The sequence below is a fragment of the Passer montanus genome, unplaced genomic scaffold (genome assembly GCF_014805655.1).
Source record: "Passer montanus isolate IOZ18808 unplaced genomic scaffold, ASM1480565v1 scaffold1, whole genome shotgun sequence".
Taxonomy (NCBI): domain Eukaryota; kingdom Metazoa; phylum Chordata; class Aves; order Passeriformes; family Passeridae; genus Passer; species Passer montanus.
Window position 1 is genome coordinate 272,721 of NW_024356504.1, and position 19,157 is coordinate 291,877.

Here is a 19,157-nt window from a genome sequence, read left to right on the forward strand (position 1 = left end):
CCCAGTCTCTCTCTTTTTTCTTTTTTTTTTTTTTGAAGTATTTAACTCCTTGACTTACAGGTGATTTGAACCTTGCTATTACTTCAGCTAGTGGTGATCTATTGACATGAAGCTCACAAAAGATGTAGTAACATGGTCATGGCTCAGAGAGGAAACAGATTTCTGCAGCAGGAAGGGAATCAAGATCTTCAGGGGTGGTCCTGATGGGCAAGGGAAGGACAGAGAGCAAAACACAACAGAAAAATGATACAGCACACGTGTAAGTGACCTGATAATGGTAAAAGCACCACTCTAGGTGCACATTAGAGTCTACATGACTAAACACAACAGTGAAAGAAATCTTACCAGTGCCCCACTGAATGAGCAAAAGTCTTAATCAGAGTCTGAAATAACTACAAAAAACAGAGCAGTTGAAAGTGATGTGTTGGCATGTGTGAAATCTTGAATTGTTCCTTCATTTTCCACCCTCATCAGTCAGATTCCTTTTCTTCTGGTTTTGCTTGCCCTCTCTCCCCTTCCTGGTAGAATTCCTTTGTGGTCACAAATAATTAGTCAAGTTTCCTCACTATCAATTTCCTTATTATCTGATCTTCTTTTAATCTTGCAGCTGAGAAATGATAACATGGTAGGATATCATACGTGTAGGGCTTTTTCTTGTCATGGTTTGGGTGACTTGGGGTTTTTTATGGGCTTGTTTTTTTGTTTTGTTTTTTTTAAACAAGGCACACGCAGATTATCATATCTCACATTAGTTCTGCTCAGTCCAAACCAAAATATTCAGCACTAGATAGTGCCTGATCTGAACACTGATGCATACAACTGGCTTTTGATTCAGTGCCAGTGTAACTGAGGAGAACGAGCACCTCTCCAGAGATGTATATTTACATCATTAGCATCTAGACAAGCCAGCTGAGATCAGCTCACTCTTTCTCTAAATACTACGCTCTCTAGAAAGCAAGACCATAAAACCTGATGATTATTATGAAGATTAAGGACAATCAGCCCTTAATTAATGTGTTGGGGAGCAGGACGCAAGTTGAAAATCTGAAATATGAGAAAGCATATTCAAAATCTTTGTTCACAGACTGGCTGAACTGTGGTTTCAGCACACAGCAAAATTACAATCTTTTACAAACAGCTGTCTGCCAAATGACTCTCAGTAATGTCTACATTGACACTTTTTGTCTGGCCATATAGTCAGGTAATGCAGCTTAGACAGAATTGTGTGGAAAAATACATATTGTGTCTTGCAAGAAATCTGCTTCCATTTAGAAACACTGATAGCATCAAGGAAACTGAATTGACAAATCATTTTATTGACTCTTCAATGTAAAACTCAAATGAGAACTGAAAGTCTTAGAGCATTAGAGAAATAAATTCTGGTGGTTTTTTTACTGAAACATGGGACATTGTGGTAGCACCTCAAGCACAGGCGCTGAAGCTTCCCAAGATACATTATGAGTTTTACAGTCAGAACATGTGTAAGGGAGAACTGAAAGTCATCTCTTAAGCTGAAAACTCCTAACTAGAGGAAGTTCATTTCACTGCTTCTCTCTGCAGTGAACAAGGCATGTATCATTTTACACTCCACGTTACAAATTGGGGGCCGTAGAGAAATGGCGTGTGCAAGGGACTGGGTAGTGAAAATCCAACACATTTAGTTGGAGAACAGGTGGGCAGAAACTTGAGTCCATAGGCTTTGAAGAGTTCCATGCATGCTTATTTTATGCAGATAAATAATCTTGTTTACTTCATGAGTACCTCCTATAAAGCTCTGTAAATATGTGTGAGCAAGTAAAATGCCTTGTGCTGATCCTGCAGGGACTGTCTGCCCCTGCTGTAGGGCAAAGCTGCCTGCAAGCCTGTATCACTGCCTTTAAATCCTCTGTGTGTGTGTGCATTGTTATGTGACAGCACTGCATCCCTGTGAGCATTCCAAAGCATTTATCCACCTTTGAGAACACTGGAAGGCTGACCTAATGGTAAGCACACAGAAATGTGGAGAAATGAGCTGCTGAACTACAGGTTAAAAGATTTAATAAATGGGAATTTTCACAGTCAAGTTGCAATAAATATTGTGGGTCTTCAGTAACAGCAGGTTGAATCTTACTGTGGTGTGAAACCTAACTGCAGTGTACTTTAAAATATCATGAGGTACCATCAGCAGTAATTCTTGCTAAAGTTGCACTGGAGGAGGTGAATAAAGTTTAGTAATTGGGCCTTTACTCAAAATGTAAACATATGATTTAACAGATTGATGGAACAGATTATAGACATAAATAAACCTGGATCATGTTACTTTTTTAGAATATTAACTGAGGTTAACAAATGCTGCATGAAGAAAAAGAAATTGCCTGGGATTCCACTGTCAGCAGTTTAAAATGCATTCACTGCTAATCTCGTGACAAGCATACAACCAATCCCAGCTGCACCTGGGGCTCTCAATTTTGTTGGCACTGTGATTATTGGAAACTGAATTCCAGGCCCATCTCCCTGCTGCTGCCATGCCATAAAGGGGCAATTTATATATCAAACTTATAAAGCATTTGTCATCCTCTAGATGTTAAAGAATTTTAGCAAGTGATGTGAGTTTAGAATGTCAGGATGAATAAGGTATGAGCTTGGAAACAAATAAACTTTAAAATGCCTTCTAGCTTTTTGACTCCAAAGGACTTGAAGCAAGGAAACAACAACAATCACATCCTGTTTTGTCACTTAGTCATGTCAAGTGCCAGTAGCCATTACCATTCCTTCAGCCTTTCTGTCCATAGTCCCAGCTGTTCCCATCATTAATTAAGCCAAACATGCTGGCTCTATTTAGAAGTCCGTAGCTATAATTCACCTCTTAATACCTGTAATTAATCATACCTTCTGGAAATTCTTCTCTCCACTGGAAATGGCACTGGTAACCAGACTGCTTTTCGTTTTTGCTCTTGTCTCTTTCTATATCTGTTTGATTTGTTTTATGAGTAGCAATACTTCATGGATATGGGCTGAAAAGTAAAAGTAATTTTAAGTGTCAGGCAGAAGAACTTAATTCAAGGAATTGAATTTTCAAACATAACTAGTGATAGATTGCAAGGATTTTGTTGATGTTTTGTTGTTCTAAGTTTTAAAATGCTCCATAATATTTGGTTCATTTCTCTGTTTCACAGATAATGTTTTATCAAGAAAAGAGATCAAATAGTTTACAAAAGTATAATAACCAACTGTGTTTAGAATTGGTCATTATCTGTACAGCAAAGTGGGAAATTCTGAGGGACTAGTTTTTAAATTGACTGCCTGAGCCATGTGATCTAGCTAAGCCTCCAAAATATGAAAAGTATGCTTAATCTGGTAATGACTTTTTTGCTCTCTTACTACCAAGGCAACATAATCAGTGTTGATATCTGGAAAGTTTCTCTCTGAAATCCACTTAACTTTACTCTCAATAATATGCACAAATTCTCCCTGAAACCTCTGTAGCAAATGTTAAGGCTGAGATTTTTGAGTCCAGTAAAGCCCAGATGCCCAATGTCTACTGAAATCTAGCTCCAACAAATGAACTTTCACAAAAGGCCTAGCATAATAAGTTGTTTTCCAGTACTTTCAATTAAATACACATTTTGACTTGACTGTGGCTGTAGCTGCAATGACAGGAAGCTGTGATGTTTAAAATAGAACTCAATAATTTATTGCCAGCATTACATCTTCCTGACACCTTGGTGTTCCTCTTGTCCCCCACCCCTCATCTGCTGCAGCTCTTGAAAAGAGCCAGAAGGATCAATGCAGAGAGTGGCACCTCCAGCCTTGGGCCCACCTCCCTGCAACTGAGGTTATTAAGTTCTTCTCAAACTGCAGTGAACTTGGCAGGGGGCAGCTTTCCATGTTCAGCATCAGAATATCTCCTGTTGTACCACATTTCTATCTAGGCCTGCCGAGGGTTGGGGGTTTTGGGTTGGGATGGGGTTTTTGCAGTCAGCTTGGCAGTCAGGGTGTGTTATTGGTACTGCAGAGAAGGGATAACCACGGTTAGTCAGTGTTTGAACACCTCAGTCATGTCATTAACTCACCTCATTAACTTGCTTTCCTAGCTGGTATGGGGGAAAGGTTTCCCTTGTACTACTTATCCAGCCTCTGTTTTGGAGTTACTGTGTGGTGCTGGTGCTGTGATATTGATGCCTCTTACATCATAACTTATTCTTCCATTCCTAGTTTTTCTATGGTGAAAAACTAGGAATGGCAGAATAAGTTATGATTTTTCTATAGTTTTTTGAGGTTGGTTTCTTTTTTTTTTTTTTTCAGCCTCTGTTTTGGAGTTACTGTGTGGTGCTGGTGCTGTGATATTGATGCCTCTTACATCATAACTTATTCTTCCATTCCTAGTTTTTCTATGGTGAAAAAGTAGGAATGGCAGAATAAGTTATGATCTTTCTATAGTTTTTTGAGGTTGGTTTTTTGTTTTTTTTTCCTTAGTGATGCTGGCTTGCTCTCAGCTTCGTTGATGGCCTGTAATTAGCTGTAGGTTTATATGGACCTACAGTTAGCTTGGACTCAGCATCATAATTCAAAGTATTCTATCCTTAGCTCTCCTAATAACTTCTCATAAATGAGTTCATATATATGTCACTTAATAATTATACATCATATATATTGAGTAAACCTGGCAGTGTATACACTCACAGCTTCTTCTGGACTCTCCAATGAAAATAGCTTTATTCTGTGTAATTTTGGGGGTGTGGTTTGGAGGTTTTGAGTTGGGTTTTTGGTTTCGGTTATGTTTCAGTTTTGTTTGTTTGGCTTTTTTAAATGATCCTGCTAATCTGTTGTTGTTAAACCCAGATGATGCTGGTACACGTGACAGCCACTGAATGTTAGTGAAGCTATTTCTGTGTTCTTAAATTACTTTGTTTCAGTCCAACATCACTATTAGCTGATAGTTTTCCCACTTATGGTCACTGATGCAGAGAGTTAATGCAATACCTCCATATTTTCCCACTGCACTTGGGTCCCACTTGCAGGTACTTTCCACACATTTAATGGTGCCCAGTTCTAAGCTGAATGCTTATCTTCAACCCACCATTCAGGACAACTGTTTTGAATGGTAAAGCTTCCAGCATCAAAAGAAATCATGTGCATGTTTGTGTGTGGCCATCACTTGTTTGCTGTCTGGCAAACACATCCATATGCCATATTACATCAGTTTTTGTGTTTAAACACTCCACATAAAACTCCCACCTAACAATGGTCGAGATCTGTGGAGCTCCAGTCCATAGCTAAGGTCAGCACATCTCATAAGTGAAGAGTTACTCAGATTTTGTTTGGGCCCATCTCAAAAAAGTCCATACTAAGAGAAATTTTCCACCTTTTTTCTGCTGCCACTCCCTCATAGCATTTATAATGTTTGCTTACCTTGGGGCTCAGGAGGGAAGCAGTCTTTCCAGCCAAGCTGCTGTGTTAGCCTTTAATCAGTTGTTGGGAGGAGCCATAGTTAAAACTTTTACTTTTTTCCTAGATTGATGACTTCCTGGCTTTCCTTCTTTCTTTGTTTCTTGCTTACAATCCCAAAAGTGTGCTTTTGCATCCACTGAAAGGTGCAGAGGGCTTTGGAGGCCCATGTAGCAAAGATTAAGGACATTTCAGCAGATTTCAATTTAGGAGCTAAAGAGAATAGCAAAGGTTAATCAGGAGACTGCTTTAATCAAAAGTTTTCTTGTCTGTACTGATGAAAGTCTAAAACATATAAACTGATCAATAGCTTTAAAAGCCAGATGTATTCTCTTGCTTTGAAGCTTTTTCCAAAACAGCCCTTTCCAAAAGCACAGGATAACTTTGGAAACTGCAGACAAGCTTCTAGAGCTCCACCCAGTCTGTAGCAGATCTAGTACTTATTCTATCTTCTTTCTGTTTTGGGCATGCTAGAAGGAGATTAAGAGCCTAAAGAAGCTGCATTTCTGCAGAACTGTCAGCATAATTTTCCTGTGCTCCAACAAGGCATTTCTACTGCCTCTGAAACTGCCTCTCTTGGACCATGACACTGATTTAGCTCCAGCTGGTTTAGCATGACAGGCAAGACCACCTTATTGACAGATATTGGGGCTTACTATGAGAAAATACACACTCCATAAAATAAAGATGATGATCATAAACTTGGGGAAACAGCTGAGGGGGATAACAAAAGGCTTCAAAGTGAGTGGAAGAAAATGTCTTTTCCACTGGAATATATTTTCACTTTTTTACCAGAAATTACCAAACTCTTCCCAATCTGTAACCAGGGCAGCCACAACTCAAATCCATTGCCTGTACCATCCTCTCTGTCCCCTACATCCAGTGACAGCCAAAGGCAGTGAGGGACAGCTGCTATGGCCAGTCCTACAGAGCCACATTTGCTCAGCAGCTCTGCCTTCAGCTCCAGAAGTGCCCCCAGGACCTCTGCACTATGTTCCAGTATGTAACGTAGATAAGGCAGCAAATCATCACACTGCCTCATCTTCAAGTGAAGGCTTTTCCAGTTTAGGACTCTTGATTGCTTTGTCCCAAATGTTTGTTTCCCTTGTCCCTTTTTTCCTAACTCAAAAGTTGGAAACATTGTCAGGAATACATTCCTTCAGAAAAGGACAAGATAAGGTAATATACAGTGCCACTAAATCTAGTGACCTCCATAAACTTCCTATGAACACATGCAGTTTGCAGAAATGCTTTTTAATTCAGCTGATTGAAGAGCATGTAAACAGACAGATAATGCTCAAACTGTGTGTATACATGGGTGTAGATTTTAAGGATGGAAGAGAGAGCATAAAAAAATCTTAAACTATACAAGTATTTTGACTAGGCTTTACAAACTCCTTTCACTTTGGACTTTGGCCCAGAGTGTAACCATATTATGATTTCTTAGCATGAAACTACAGCTCTGATGGTTTAATTCTTCTGTGAATGACTAACACTCTACCAAAATCTTTGTTTAAACACAGAAGAATGCGTGACCTTCAAACAAATCATTTGTCAGTACATGAGAACCTGGCTAGGAACAGTGCAGGAAGCACATGGAGCTGGGCATTGTACCATGAACACCATCCCTTCCTTTTCTCCTGCCTCATGCCATCCTCAGGCCCTCTCTGATTGGTGTCACTGCAGGGAAGTACCTCCACCTTACTCTTTGTGAGAACAAAGGGCTTCACTACGTGTTTGCAAACCAGTTTACTTCTTGCAGCCTTCCAAAGTGGTTCACCAGGTGGTGCTTTTCTTGCCAAAAGGGAGGCTAAGCTCAGTTCTTGGGTTCCTGTTGACTTCCAGACTCACTGGGAACTGGATGCCCTTATCCAGAGTTCTGAGTAAAGCAAAAAGATGCATCCTTGGTTACTAAATATTTGTTATCTACCATCACCCTTCAGCTGCTCTTTGGTAAAATAGGTAGGTGGTTGTAATAGGTACTTGCTTGGGGGAATTCCAAACAGGAAAACAAACATTTCCATAGTTAGGTGAGTTCTTTCCCTGCTCACAAAAGCCTAGGTTTCAAATACACTGTTAGCATGAAGTTTGGATATTCATGTTGCTGCTTTCTGAACAGGAGTTAAATAGGCTTTGCACTACAGTGGGGAAGAGTGTCTGGTCTGGAGAGGGAGACAGATATATTGGAATTAACACCTACACAATTCAGAAAATGCATTTCTTCCAACCCATCAATAGCCTTGCACATTGGCAGCTTCTCTGTCAAAAAATTGGCTGTTACAGGGACAGCTACTGACAGCCAGCTCAATCCAGAGAGCTGCTGGATGAGAGGAGGTGGCATCCTCCTCACCCTGAGAATCTGCTGAAGCCCCAGATTTCAGATGACTGGGCATCAGCACTCTGCTTTGACTCCTCTATATGCAATGAGGTCCTCAGTTACCTTCCTGCAATGCTAATTAGCCAAATTCATATGCAGTGCTGCTGAGTGAAGCAGCTCCAGGTATTGGCTCTCTGGAGATGACTTTGCCCTCAGAAAATAGTCCAGATTTTAATCAGACTGTGTTAGTGAGTTAAAGCCACTCTGTAGCTTTAGGTGGCCATTGATAATGACGTTGGTGGAAGACTGTCCTAGCTGCTTGGGATCTTGCTCAATCTCACTTCTTCACCTGGTGGGCATCCACATGAAAAAACAGAGAACACTTACAATTTCGTGATCCTTCAACACCAGGCTACCTGGTTGTGAAATGCAGAGGATGGCAAAAGCTGCACTTGATAATAAGTATATTAACTATTAAATGCATACCCTGCAGCATGATGTTCTTTCCAATAAAACAGGCAGCAACAAAACCAGATTGCTCTGGATAGGGAGCATGCAACAGCCCAGACTGGATTTTGGCAGGATGAACATCACAAACAGTAACAGGCCCCCTCTTGTAAAAAAAAAAATACATTAAATTGTTAATGTCACTATATAATCAGAGCTTTGATCTTGATTCCAAGAAAAGAAACCTCAATCCAGCAGTTGAAATCTCTACAGCCAGCACAGGCATTTGGTATAATAATGGCACAGAATAAGCTCCATGGTGCTGTCTGCTGCTAGCACTCCCACTCTCCTTGGCCTAAACGTACCTACTTAATCTAAAAACCTAGGAAGTTTGAATTTTATTGATCACCAAAAATCCTTAGAGTTTTTAAATGAATTCATTCTAAAAACAGGTGAGAAGCCTCCATTCTCCAAGAAAGGATGTTCCATGGCAGATTCTAGCCATCACTTCCCTTGCTTCCCAAGCAAATCTGAAATGATTACAACAAAGTTTACTTTGGTATTAATTTCCTTAATGGATAGCACTTGTTCTTTCAGTGACATGTTACATGTCAAATCCTAAATGTTCCAAATCTTACCTTTATGAAAACAAATTAATTCTATTGCTACTTCTTGTGTGAGAGCATGTAGAATCTGGAGGTTCTCTGGCCATCCTCCAGACAGGTAAAAAAAGGCTTCCAGGACTGTACTTTTACGGTATGAGGGGTTTTGTTAAACCGCCTGTGCAGAACTCAGCTGGTAAATGCAAGCTGAGTTACAAGGGTAACTGAGTGACAGCAATGCAAGGAAATATTCAACAAGTTGAGGCATTGAAAATGACTGGGATTACAGCAAAAGTTAAGTACTGTGTGTCTTCAGTATTCAGGCCTTAAGTAACAGCTTTGCTTTTGCTGTAAAGGATTCCTTGCATAGCTCCTATTTTAGTTCCTGAGCATTCTGAAATATATTTGTATCTCAAGTCTGGTTTGTGGTGTATTTCAGAAAAAGGACTGCATCAAGGGAGATCTAAAAAAGCACAAAATCAGGCCACTGCTTATGTTTATTATGTGAGAGGTAATTTGAGCATTTCTTCGCTGGAATTCACCCTCATTAGTGATGCTTTCCCAAATTATTTTGGCTGCTTTAGCTGTCTCTTTAACAGAAGATGTGTCTAATTTACTTGCCCTGCACTCACATCTGTTTCATTCTTATCAGCAAATATCTATTCATTGGTCCTATCTAACTCTTTTACATCTATCTGCATTAAAATGTGTGTCACTCACTAACTCAGGGTTTGTACATAAATTAACGCCTCCTGTATGTCCTGTAGCAGTGTTATTCTTTCTGCTTATTGCATCACCTAAAAATAAAATTACATTTCATTTATAGCAGATATCTAATTCATATCCCTTAACTATTTCTTCATTCAATCAGTCAATTTTTGCAATTAGATTGTGTTTGAAGTCCTGTGAGTTTGACAGAGTATTTGTATTCTGAACATTCTGTTTCCAAACTTGACAGGTGTGGGGGGCTTTCTGTTTGGGTTTTTCTGTTTGTTCTTTGTGCAAGAAATAAAAGGTTTCTGACTATTTTGTAATAACTTTGAGAATTATTTAGATAGAAAACTCACAGGTCTACAAACCTGGACTGTATTAGCCTTAACCCTGTAATGAAAGTCCAGCATCTAGAAGACAGTTCAATATTTAAATATTAATTTTTAGTAAGCTACTTGTTGTTATTTTCTGTCCTAGAAATCTACTTGAGAGATAATATTTGAGCAGTTCTTCTAACTACTCTGTAATCATGATGATTTTTTACTTCTTGAGTACTAAAATATTCTCTATGTAGGAATGTTCATATTTGCTTTTCACACAATTTAAAAATCTTCCCACACATTTCTTTTATTACAAGAAATATAATTTCTGGTAATAAAATAAGATGTTCATGGCAAAGCACTATATTATACAGAGAACACACTATTGCAAAAATTAAAGGTAACCTTGATCATCTAAATTAGGTCTTGAAAATTAATGCTGATCTATAATCTTCGCCCAGGAGAAATGTAATAAGTCTTCACAAACAGTTGCATCAGATTTCTAGCATTTTATCTAAGTATGTAACTCTACCCCAGCTGAATGACTAAATACTTAGCACTCGATTATGGGTTTGTAATGGAGAGCATTTAATTTGTTTCAGTTACCTGTACAAATAATTCTAATCTACAGATCACTTGCCCTGGTTTGAATAATGTTCATATTTAACACAGCAAAATGCATGCGTCTAAACTTGGCTTGCAGTGTTGAAACAGCTTGTTTAGACAGACAGATATTTGATGGATATTTAGTATCTCAGATATATTTATCACACTAATTCTGTTTATAATACTAATTCTATTTAGTCAAATGTGCACTTTTTCCAGCATGTACACAGAATATTAGTATCATGTCTGAGCAAACCACCTGTAATTGGTTCCTGTCACAACTGACGTAAAAGCAACAGGAAAGAAATTAACTCTCGTAATTCTTTGATAGTTGATGTTCTATTGTTTGACACAAGAAAAAAAGGAAATAATTTATTACTATTATAATCTTATTTCTGTAGCATAGAAATTGCCTCAGAGTTACATAACCATGTCCTTTGCACACTTAGGTGCCCTTTGTAAATCATCTCAGGGGAATCCACTAAGCCACTACTGGCAGTCAGAGGTGGGAATTTTACGTAGCTTTTTCCAAAAGTGCCCCTGTTTCATGGTCAGTTCCTGGCAGCAGTGTCATGTAAACATCCTCCACGTGTTTTAGACCTCCTTCTCCATAAAATATTGTCCCAGCAGTCTTCTGTGGCACTGCTGTGGATGGAGAGGCTTGGAGAATGCTTTACATTTATTAGAGTAAAATCTCTAGTCTCTTTTGCCTCCCTGTGAAGTCAGAGTCCACCTCCAGGACCAGCAGTAAGTATAGTAGGATATCTTATTTCTTTCTGTTATTCTTGCTGAGCAGACAGTATGTTACCAGACAATGAAATGGTGAAACATAAAAAACTTCTACAGAATTCTTAAGAAAGTTGCAGATGCAGAACGAGTAATTGAGTTTGCTCCAAAATTCTAAACTCTAAGGTCGTAGGTGTAAACCCAAGGAAGAAAAATTGGTGTACTTTATAAATTAAGAGTTACAAGAAATCAGTTAGCTTGTCCTGTCCCACAGATTGTGAAATATCAGGGAGAGCAAAGAGAGAGAAGTAATCCTTCAGTTCATAAAGAAAAGCAATAAACATGGAAATATAGGCTCATACTTTTAGATTAAAATTTGTTGTAGGCATAAAATACTCTTCAAAGAAATTGGTTCTCGAGTGGGAAACATGCTATCAGATGTAATATTAATATATGGGACCATGTCTTGTATGAATTCAAAAGTGCTGTAACTTTTACAACGTCTTCACTTGGGAGGGCTGGCTGCTAAAGCTCAAAGCAGAGCTTGATGAATTGAAAGCATGTTGAACCCTAAATGCACTTAGCAGCTCAAGGCTGGCTCCCAGTATGTGCCTTTTACTTTGCAAACATGGAGCTTGATAAATAAAGACATGCTGGATGATTAAAAAAAAAAGAGTAGGTACATATGGAATAAGAGAAGAATAGAAGAATATAGCTGGATTAGGTGTACTGTGTTTGAGCAGCACTGAATGAGGGGAGCTTGATAAGTAAAGACCTGCTGGATGATGAAGAAAAAAAAAAAAAAAAGAGTAAGCACGTATGGAATAAGGAAAAATAGAAGAATATAGCTGGATTAGGTGTACTGTGTTTGAGCAGCACTGAATGAGAGAAATATGCTGTCAGTGTGCTCATCACCAGCCTTTAATGGCACACCATGACTATTTTCCCATCATTCATGTATAGAGTGTTAATGGCATGTGCTCAGAAGCAGCTCCAAAAGAAACGAGCAAACTACTTCCTCTTGAACTGATCTCCAGGGCTGCTTTAGACATTAAACAGTTTAGCAGTAATGTTGAAGTGGTGGAGCAGAAGGTTACATAGGTGTCCAAATGGATTCATCAAACACCTCAATTTAAAAAGGTTTATTATGAATTGGTTATACTCTGATGAAGCAGGGAATGTTTTTAAGTGTGCATAAAAATTATACAAAATTTTTTTTTTCTTATTTTTTTTGTTAGATTAAGAAATGTGTTATATAATTAAAAATTTAATTTGCCAGTGATGCACCATCTGTAGCTAAAATCAAGCAAAGGTAAGGGCTACCACCTCAAGTCAGATACCAGATCTAGGGGTGGCAATATCATCCCAAAACCAACTTTTGGAGGGAAAGGGTTCAGGGAGCAGAAGAGGCAGTCTTCACAAATGCACTTCTACAAAATGCAGCATTTGATGTCATGTAAGGTCTGGTCTTGGATAAACTGAGTTATGCAATTAAATCAGACTGGCAGGTTGCATATGCACATGAAGTATCAGGTTGCATGACAAGCTGTGTGAAAACAGCATCAGACTGGGTCCTGAATTGCTGGAAAAGAAAGGCTGTTTTACATCACAGCAGGTTAAAGCTTTAGCTGGGCTTCTGGAGCATCATTAGCATAATCTGATTACTATCCAGGCAGGTGATGGTTGCTCCTGGATAAGCCTAAAGGAAATGAATACTGAAAGCATAAAGGAGTGCTTGGTGGCAGGGGAGAGGAATTCTGAAGTTATTTGGGATTGAATGAATACTACAAAATAATCAATGCTGATAAATTTTAAGAAGTGTCCTGCCTGTTTAGATTTCTTAAGGTTTTAAGTACTGCTTAACCTCTCACTCTATCACTCTATCAAACTTGTTCTTCCCTTATGATTTCTTACTTGGTCCACGAGACATATTTGAGGGAGGTGCTGAGGTGGGAGGAGCACTGTGTTGGGTTTGTTTGGTTTGAAGTTTTTTTAGTTTTTCTGATTATTATGTTCTCTCACATCATTTGAGATATTCTCATTATTCCCTCTAACTAACTCTGTTAAGCTCTCATTTTGACACTAATATCTCATTCCATTTTGACACTCATTCTCATTCCAGTGTTAAAGTATGACTATTAAATTCTTTCAAAGTAAAGCTATGAGTTATGCTCCTTCCTTCTAAAGGAAATTATGATTTACTGGCAGAGAGCCAGGGTGAGACTGTCAAACTCCTATACTGTGCTTCCAGCCGTGCTTCTCTCCTGGTGTGTAACTTACTGGGATTTTCTTGTGCTTCTAACTTCAAGCTCCAAACTTAGGCATTGCAATCCTTATCTTAATTCTTGCAAGCATAGACTAATTATTTGCATTCATTTACAAGCCTCGTTCCTCAGACCAGTAGAAAATATATTGCTAATTAATTGTGTTTAACTGAAACACTAAATGGGCTTTTAGGTCCATACAGGAAAACTAATAAAAACCAAAGATGTGAAATTTTTTTCCTACCAGATACTTTAAATGGCTTCTAGGTTTTGTATTTCTCATCACTGGTTTTAAGTCATTTTTAGTCCCTCTGCATAGGGTTTAAGTAGCACCAGGAATGACAGTGTGCCATTCTTTTTTTATGTCATCATTTCTAATACAGTTAATGTTAAATTGAAAAAGTTAATGTTCAGAACATGATCCTTTAGACACCATTGAAAGACCGTTCTAGAAGAATATTTTTCCTTTATGTCCTTGTCAGTTAAGGATCAGTTTCCCATTCTGATTAAGGTGAAAAGACAACATCTCTGAGGTTTTATGCAGGTTGAAGGGCCTGTCTGCTCGCAGCTATGACTTTGCAAGGGCACCCCTTTCCATGTACCTAATAAATGTGACACGTATAGGGAACCTCAACTTCCTGCATGTAAGCTGCAGTAAAAACCACAGATTTCCAGATAAAAACTAATCCTGCACGAAAACCCTCATACAACTGCATGAATCTGCAATAACTGCATGTGAGGAGTCTGGAGGCTTCCACTGAGAATGGGACCAATATGCCAAAGCATTTATTCTCTCAAAAAAGATTCTCTCCAGGGCCTGAAGATTCCTGGGAAGCACAAAAGTATCACTGGCCAGATCATCTCACACCTGTAGATATTCATGGGGATCTCCATGTATGTCACACTTGAATTTTAAGACTGTTAGAGAGTTTGTCACTGCTGAGGTAATTCTCTATTGTTAAAGGAACTTCTTAGACTTTTCCCCATAGGTGTACCAGTGAGAGAAATCTGGATCTGGAATTTTAATCTACTCAAAGCCTGAATGTGGGCAGAGTGGCTTGTGAATGACAAAGAGCTAGAACTGCTTTCCAAGAGCTTCAGGGACAGCACTATACAGCCTGGAAATTGCTGAAACTGAGGATAAAAAAAATTCTCATAACCTGTGTCTCTTGGAAAATTGGTTAAGTATGTCAGAAGAGATTCTTTAATGTTCTCAAATGTTTCCTTTCAGGCATTCTTCCAGGCCAGCAATGGCTTTTGAATTTTCCCTAAAATACTACTTCAGTGCATTGGCCATCCACCTGTGCAAAGGGGAAGGGAGCAGAAAGCTTTTTGACACTGCCAATTCCTTTAGGCACCTGACTCAAGTGACACTTGTATATTGCAGATTAGTTTCCATTTTCCATTTCAGGTCAAACCTTTTATTTTCTTCTATTAAAGCACTGAACATATAATTATGAGCATTTTCTACCTCTTTCATTTTGCCTGAAACTGATCCTGACCCTTTGATTTTAATTACCCTGAGATGATCTTGAGTTACATTTTAAAACCCTCTGTGAAGCAGACCCATGCTGAGCATCTTAACTGTATTTTTCAATGTGAGGACTCCTGCTGTCCAGTCTTCAGCTATATTTGAACTGCATCCCAAAATCGAGGTTTGTAGTTAACACACACCCACACTTACACCTCCCACCCCACCAAGCCTTTCTCTAGAGCAGTACCTCCAATCAATCAGAACCCAGTTCTAGTTCAGATGTGGAGTAGCTGGTGGAGTTACCCCTTCAGTCCTCTCAGGAGAGAATTAAGGGCAAGGCCGTGCATCTGGTTAGGAACATTAGTTGTTCACTTTGTGCCTTTCTTTTATTCTGACTTTTAAAAGTGTACCCACCAGTATAAACAGATGGGGCTCAAAAGAGCAATTACATTAGCAGAATTTCAAAACTCATGGCTCTTTATGACTGTGTCTGTCTTGTCTTGGCCAAGGAAAATCATTATTATAATTCCGTCTGTATAAAAGATGCTTACCACCTCCTCAACAATTTGTTCACTGTTATCTCTATTGGTATGCAATCCTATACCCTTCTCTGATTTCTTATCACTGGTTGCTAACTCTGAGGGAAACAGCAAGAAGCAGGACTAACAAGAGAGTTAAATTAGCCCATTTTCACACTTCACCTCCAGTAAATCTGCACGTGAATAAAAGTCTTTAGTAACCAGAAGAGATAATAGAAGAAAAACTATAGCTCACGAGAAGCAAATCTCTGGCTGACTCCTCAGATGAAGGACTTTGCAGGTGTTCCCTGCAATGCTGTTCTGAGTCCATATCCTCTCATTGGAGACCTAATACTACTCAATCCATATAGTTTTGGCATAATTATTGGCTTAACCTTAAACCGTCCTCTCTCACAAAAAAGAAAGCACCTTGCCTCTGCACAGATGAGGTGTCAACTCTCCACAGCAAAGCACTACTCCTGTTACTGCAAGGAGAAACCTCATGCAGACAGTGGAATTAAGCTGGTCTAAAAATACATCCAGCATCTTCTCTTTAACAGAGAATGACAGATCACTGCTGGGATTAAAAATGCAGCTTTACTGCCTGAAAGGATTTTTCTTATTCCTTTGTTTCGTTCTGTGTTCAAAAATTCGCCTGGAAAACTCCAAGCTTAGAGTTGATTGTACAAATAAACGTTCTGAATAAGGAAATAGAAGAAAATATCATCATTAATTTTATCTAACATGAGGAATCCTAAAACAAGCCATCTACTCCCACAAGAGATATCACACTCTGGAAAGAACATGGTAATTTATTCTTGACAACACAAAGCACAATGCATGTATTTTCCAGATTTATACCAGGTAAATCATGAGCCTGTCTTTTACTTTCAACTTATTGATCATTAAAATCATGTGGTAAACCCCCAGCCTTCTAATAAAAAACAGCCTGATCATAAGAGAAGTGTCAATCATTGGAGACAGTCTATGAACAGGCTGAGTGCTGTGTACCTAATTAGGTTTGGCTGAGCTAACTGCACTCTGAGCATATCTTTCCCTGCTTCAGCTACAAAACCATCCTCAGGGCACAGCTAGTTTCCTATTCCCACTGTGCTGCCTTAATCTAGTAAACTTCCATCTCTAACTTCAATAAATACTTTATTTTCTTAATAGCAAGATGCTTGCTTCATTCCTCTGCAAGATTACTCACCCTGATTCCATCTCTGCATTAAATGTTTTTAGATTTGGGCATATCTGTGAAGACAGATACACAGATATAGACTAGATAGAGAGAGAGAGGGGGATATATATGTGTATATATATATATGTAGGATCATATCATATGAACATAAGCAAAAGAAGGTAAAGCAGAGAGGCAATGCAGCAAGGCAGACAGTACATAATTTCTGGAATAGCAATGCTGCACTTTTCTGCAACAGCTTCTGGCAGTTGGAAGCAATCAAACACAAACACCTTGCTCCTTACAACCAAATCAGAAATTTTCTGTGATGGCTTCAAGGAACTAAAAACTAAAACAGTTTTCATGAAGGAGTGAGAGGGAAGGAAAGCTTTTTTCCTGTGCAAAGATTTCTATGTGAAAGCAAGCCATGACTCTTAATGATAGCTGAGCATTACTGCTTCATTGTAGATGTTAGGCTTATCTTTTATATTTTTCTCTGTCTTTTTCATCCAAAAAAAAATCTCTATTGAAACTGAACCTTGAGAACTAAAACTAACGTTGAGGTTTATTTCAGAGCTGACTGAAGCGAGCATATTGATTTTCATAGGGTTTGTATCAGCTTCTTGGTATACTACATTTCTCATTCAGCCACGTAATATTTGGGATAATATTTCTCTGCATACCAGAAGGTCCTAAATGTTCCTATCAGAGAAGAAAACACTGTCATCCTGGTCCACACTGAATTGAGTGTGTATGAAGCCTTTACTTAAAAAAGGAGATTTGTTATGTTGTTTTGGTGGTTGTTATGGTGTCACATACCTGGCATAAATCAAAGTGCTGGTTTGGTTTGGTTGGGTTTTTTTTAATGTGTACGCAGCGTACCTAGAGAAATGGCACGGCTTTCAAAATGCCTGGATTCTAGCATCTAGGATTTCTCTGGAAATGGCAGAATTTGCTAAATATCTAATTTAGTAGTTTCCCAGCTGAAAACATTCATCATGCCCCTTCTCCTACCCCACCACTCACACACACCAGCCTGATGTCATGGCACGTTCCACCTCCCATAACAAATTCGGTGTACGGTCACAGCCAATCTTTCAGTAATGACTGTGGCATGCAAAGGACATGATTCAGCAAGACTGAAGCGCTCACTAATAGCACATTTACATTCCTATTGATTTGAAAGGAGCTACTAAGCAACTGAGTGAGGTAAATACTTACTTGCCTGTGTAAAGCCAGCAAAATGCTTTAAACTCTTGAATCAGAGCCTGGTAAAGGGTAAGTACCAGTGTTCCTTTGTAAACTTGCTTGATCAACGTTTTCAGGGAAAAAAATTAAACCAAGTGGACTTCCTTAGGGCTCATTAGGAGTCTGCTGAAAATGGTTGTTTCAGGGTAATAGAAACCTTTAGAAATCTTTTTTCCTCTTGGAACTTCACCAGCCACAAGCACAATGGGGGGCGGAGGGAGGAAAGTCTTACATCCCATTGTCTCCACAGGACTCCCTGTTCCCTACTGAACACCAGAGTCAATTTTTCCGAACAGCTTTGTCTTTCTGCCAAAGATTATGGACATGTTTGGAGTGTGTGGGTAAAGATTAAAACCTTGTCACTCACATATGGCTCGCTTGCTTTTTAGGTATTTCAGTAATCATACCTTCCCTGTAGTTTATGGATGCTTTGCAGTACTTAAGACTAAATTGTACTAAATCCTAGATTCAAACATCTCAACAAAGTAGTAGAGCTGTAGGTATCAAAATCGTGTACATCAATTTATATATATATATTTTAAAAAGTCAGTGTTTCTTAAAAAGCTCTATCTGTCAGCTTTTTTGTTTTCTGGGAGGCTTCTGGTGTGTAGTTATGCTCCTCCTAGAACGTGACAAAGTGAAACAAAAGCAAAATAATTTCTGCCTCCTTTCTGAACTTAACAACATGATTTTTTCCAAAAACAGAAGAGAGTTCAAGACCATAAAAATATTTTTGCTAAATTTTAATCCCCTGAAAATAAGGTCAGGCTAAAGCAAACAAAGTCCATTGAGGAGAAGTTGTTTTTAATAAGGCATTAACTTCAGTGGTGCTGTGAAAGTCTGCTCTGGTGTAGGTCCACTATGCAAATGTCAAATAGGAATATGTTCTCAAGATCTCTTTCTGCACGGTAATTGAAGGACAAAATTTAATTCTGGGAAGATTATTCCTCACCAGTATCTCAGGCCCAAATGCATACCTATAGCATGTCCTCCGTGTCACCAGGGCTTGGCTGGCTGAGAGAGACACTGTGATAGCAGTCAGTGGTGAGAGACTTCAAGGGCCTGCAGTGAGAAGAGTGACTAGACAGTGAGGAGAAATAGTTACCTGAAGTCTCATATTTGAGCCCTTATAGACAACAGATTTTTCTTATTCATCCTTCTGTGCCTGTCACTCTTCAGTTACAATTCCACCTTGGCAAGCACTGCCACAGAGGAGCCAGCAGCACTAGTTTAGGTACTGTGTTTCCTGACCTTCAAACAACCTTGCACTTGGCCTTGCTGAGCCTCATGAAGTTCACATGGGCCAAGCTCTCCAGC

At 38.9% G+C, this 19,157-nt stretch overlaps 1 protein-coding gene and 1 long non-coding RNA gene across 2 annotated transcripts in view; one reads left to right on the forward strand and one right to left on the reverse strand.

Annotated features, from left to right (window-relative positions):
- Window positions 1–102: 102 nt before the first annotated feature.
- On the reverse strand, window positions 103–17,944 carry LOC120512369. Its single transcript, XR_005630046.1, has 4 exons — window positions 17,814–17,944; window positions 5,392–5,640; window positions 2,869–2,993; window positions 103–200 (listed from the first exon to the last, which is right to left on the reverse strand). It is a non-coding gene; the product is annotated as an uncharacterized LOC120512369 (long non-coding RNA).
- Window positions 11,157–19,157, forward strand: part of SLC39A10 (solute carrier family 39 member 10) — a 53,764-nt gene continuing 45,763 nt past the window's right edge. The window contains exon 1 of the mRNA XM_039727186.1: window positions 11,157–11,177. The gene's annotated coding sequence lies outside the window, so the exon portion shown is untranslated. The remainder of the gene's footprint in view (window positions 11,178–19,157) is intronic.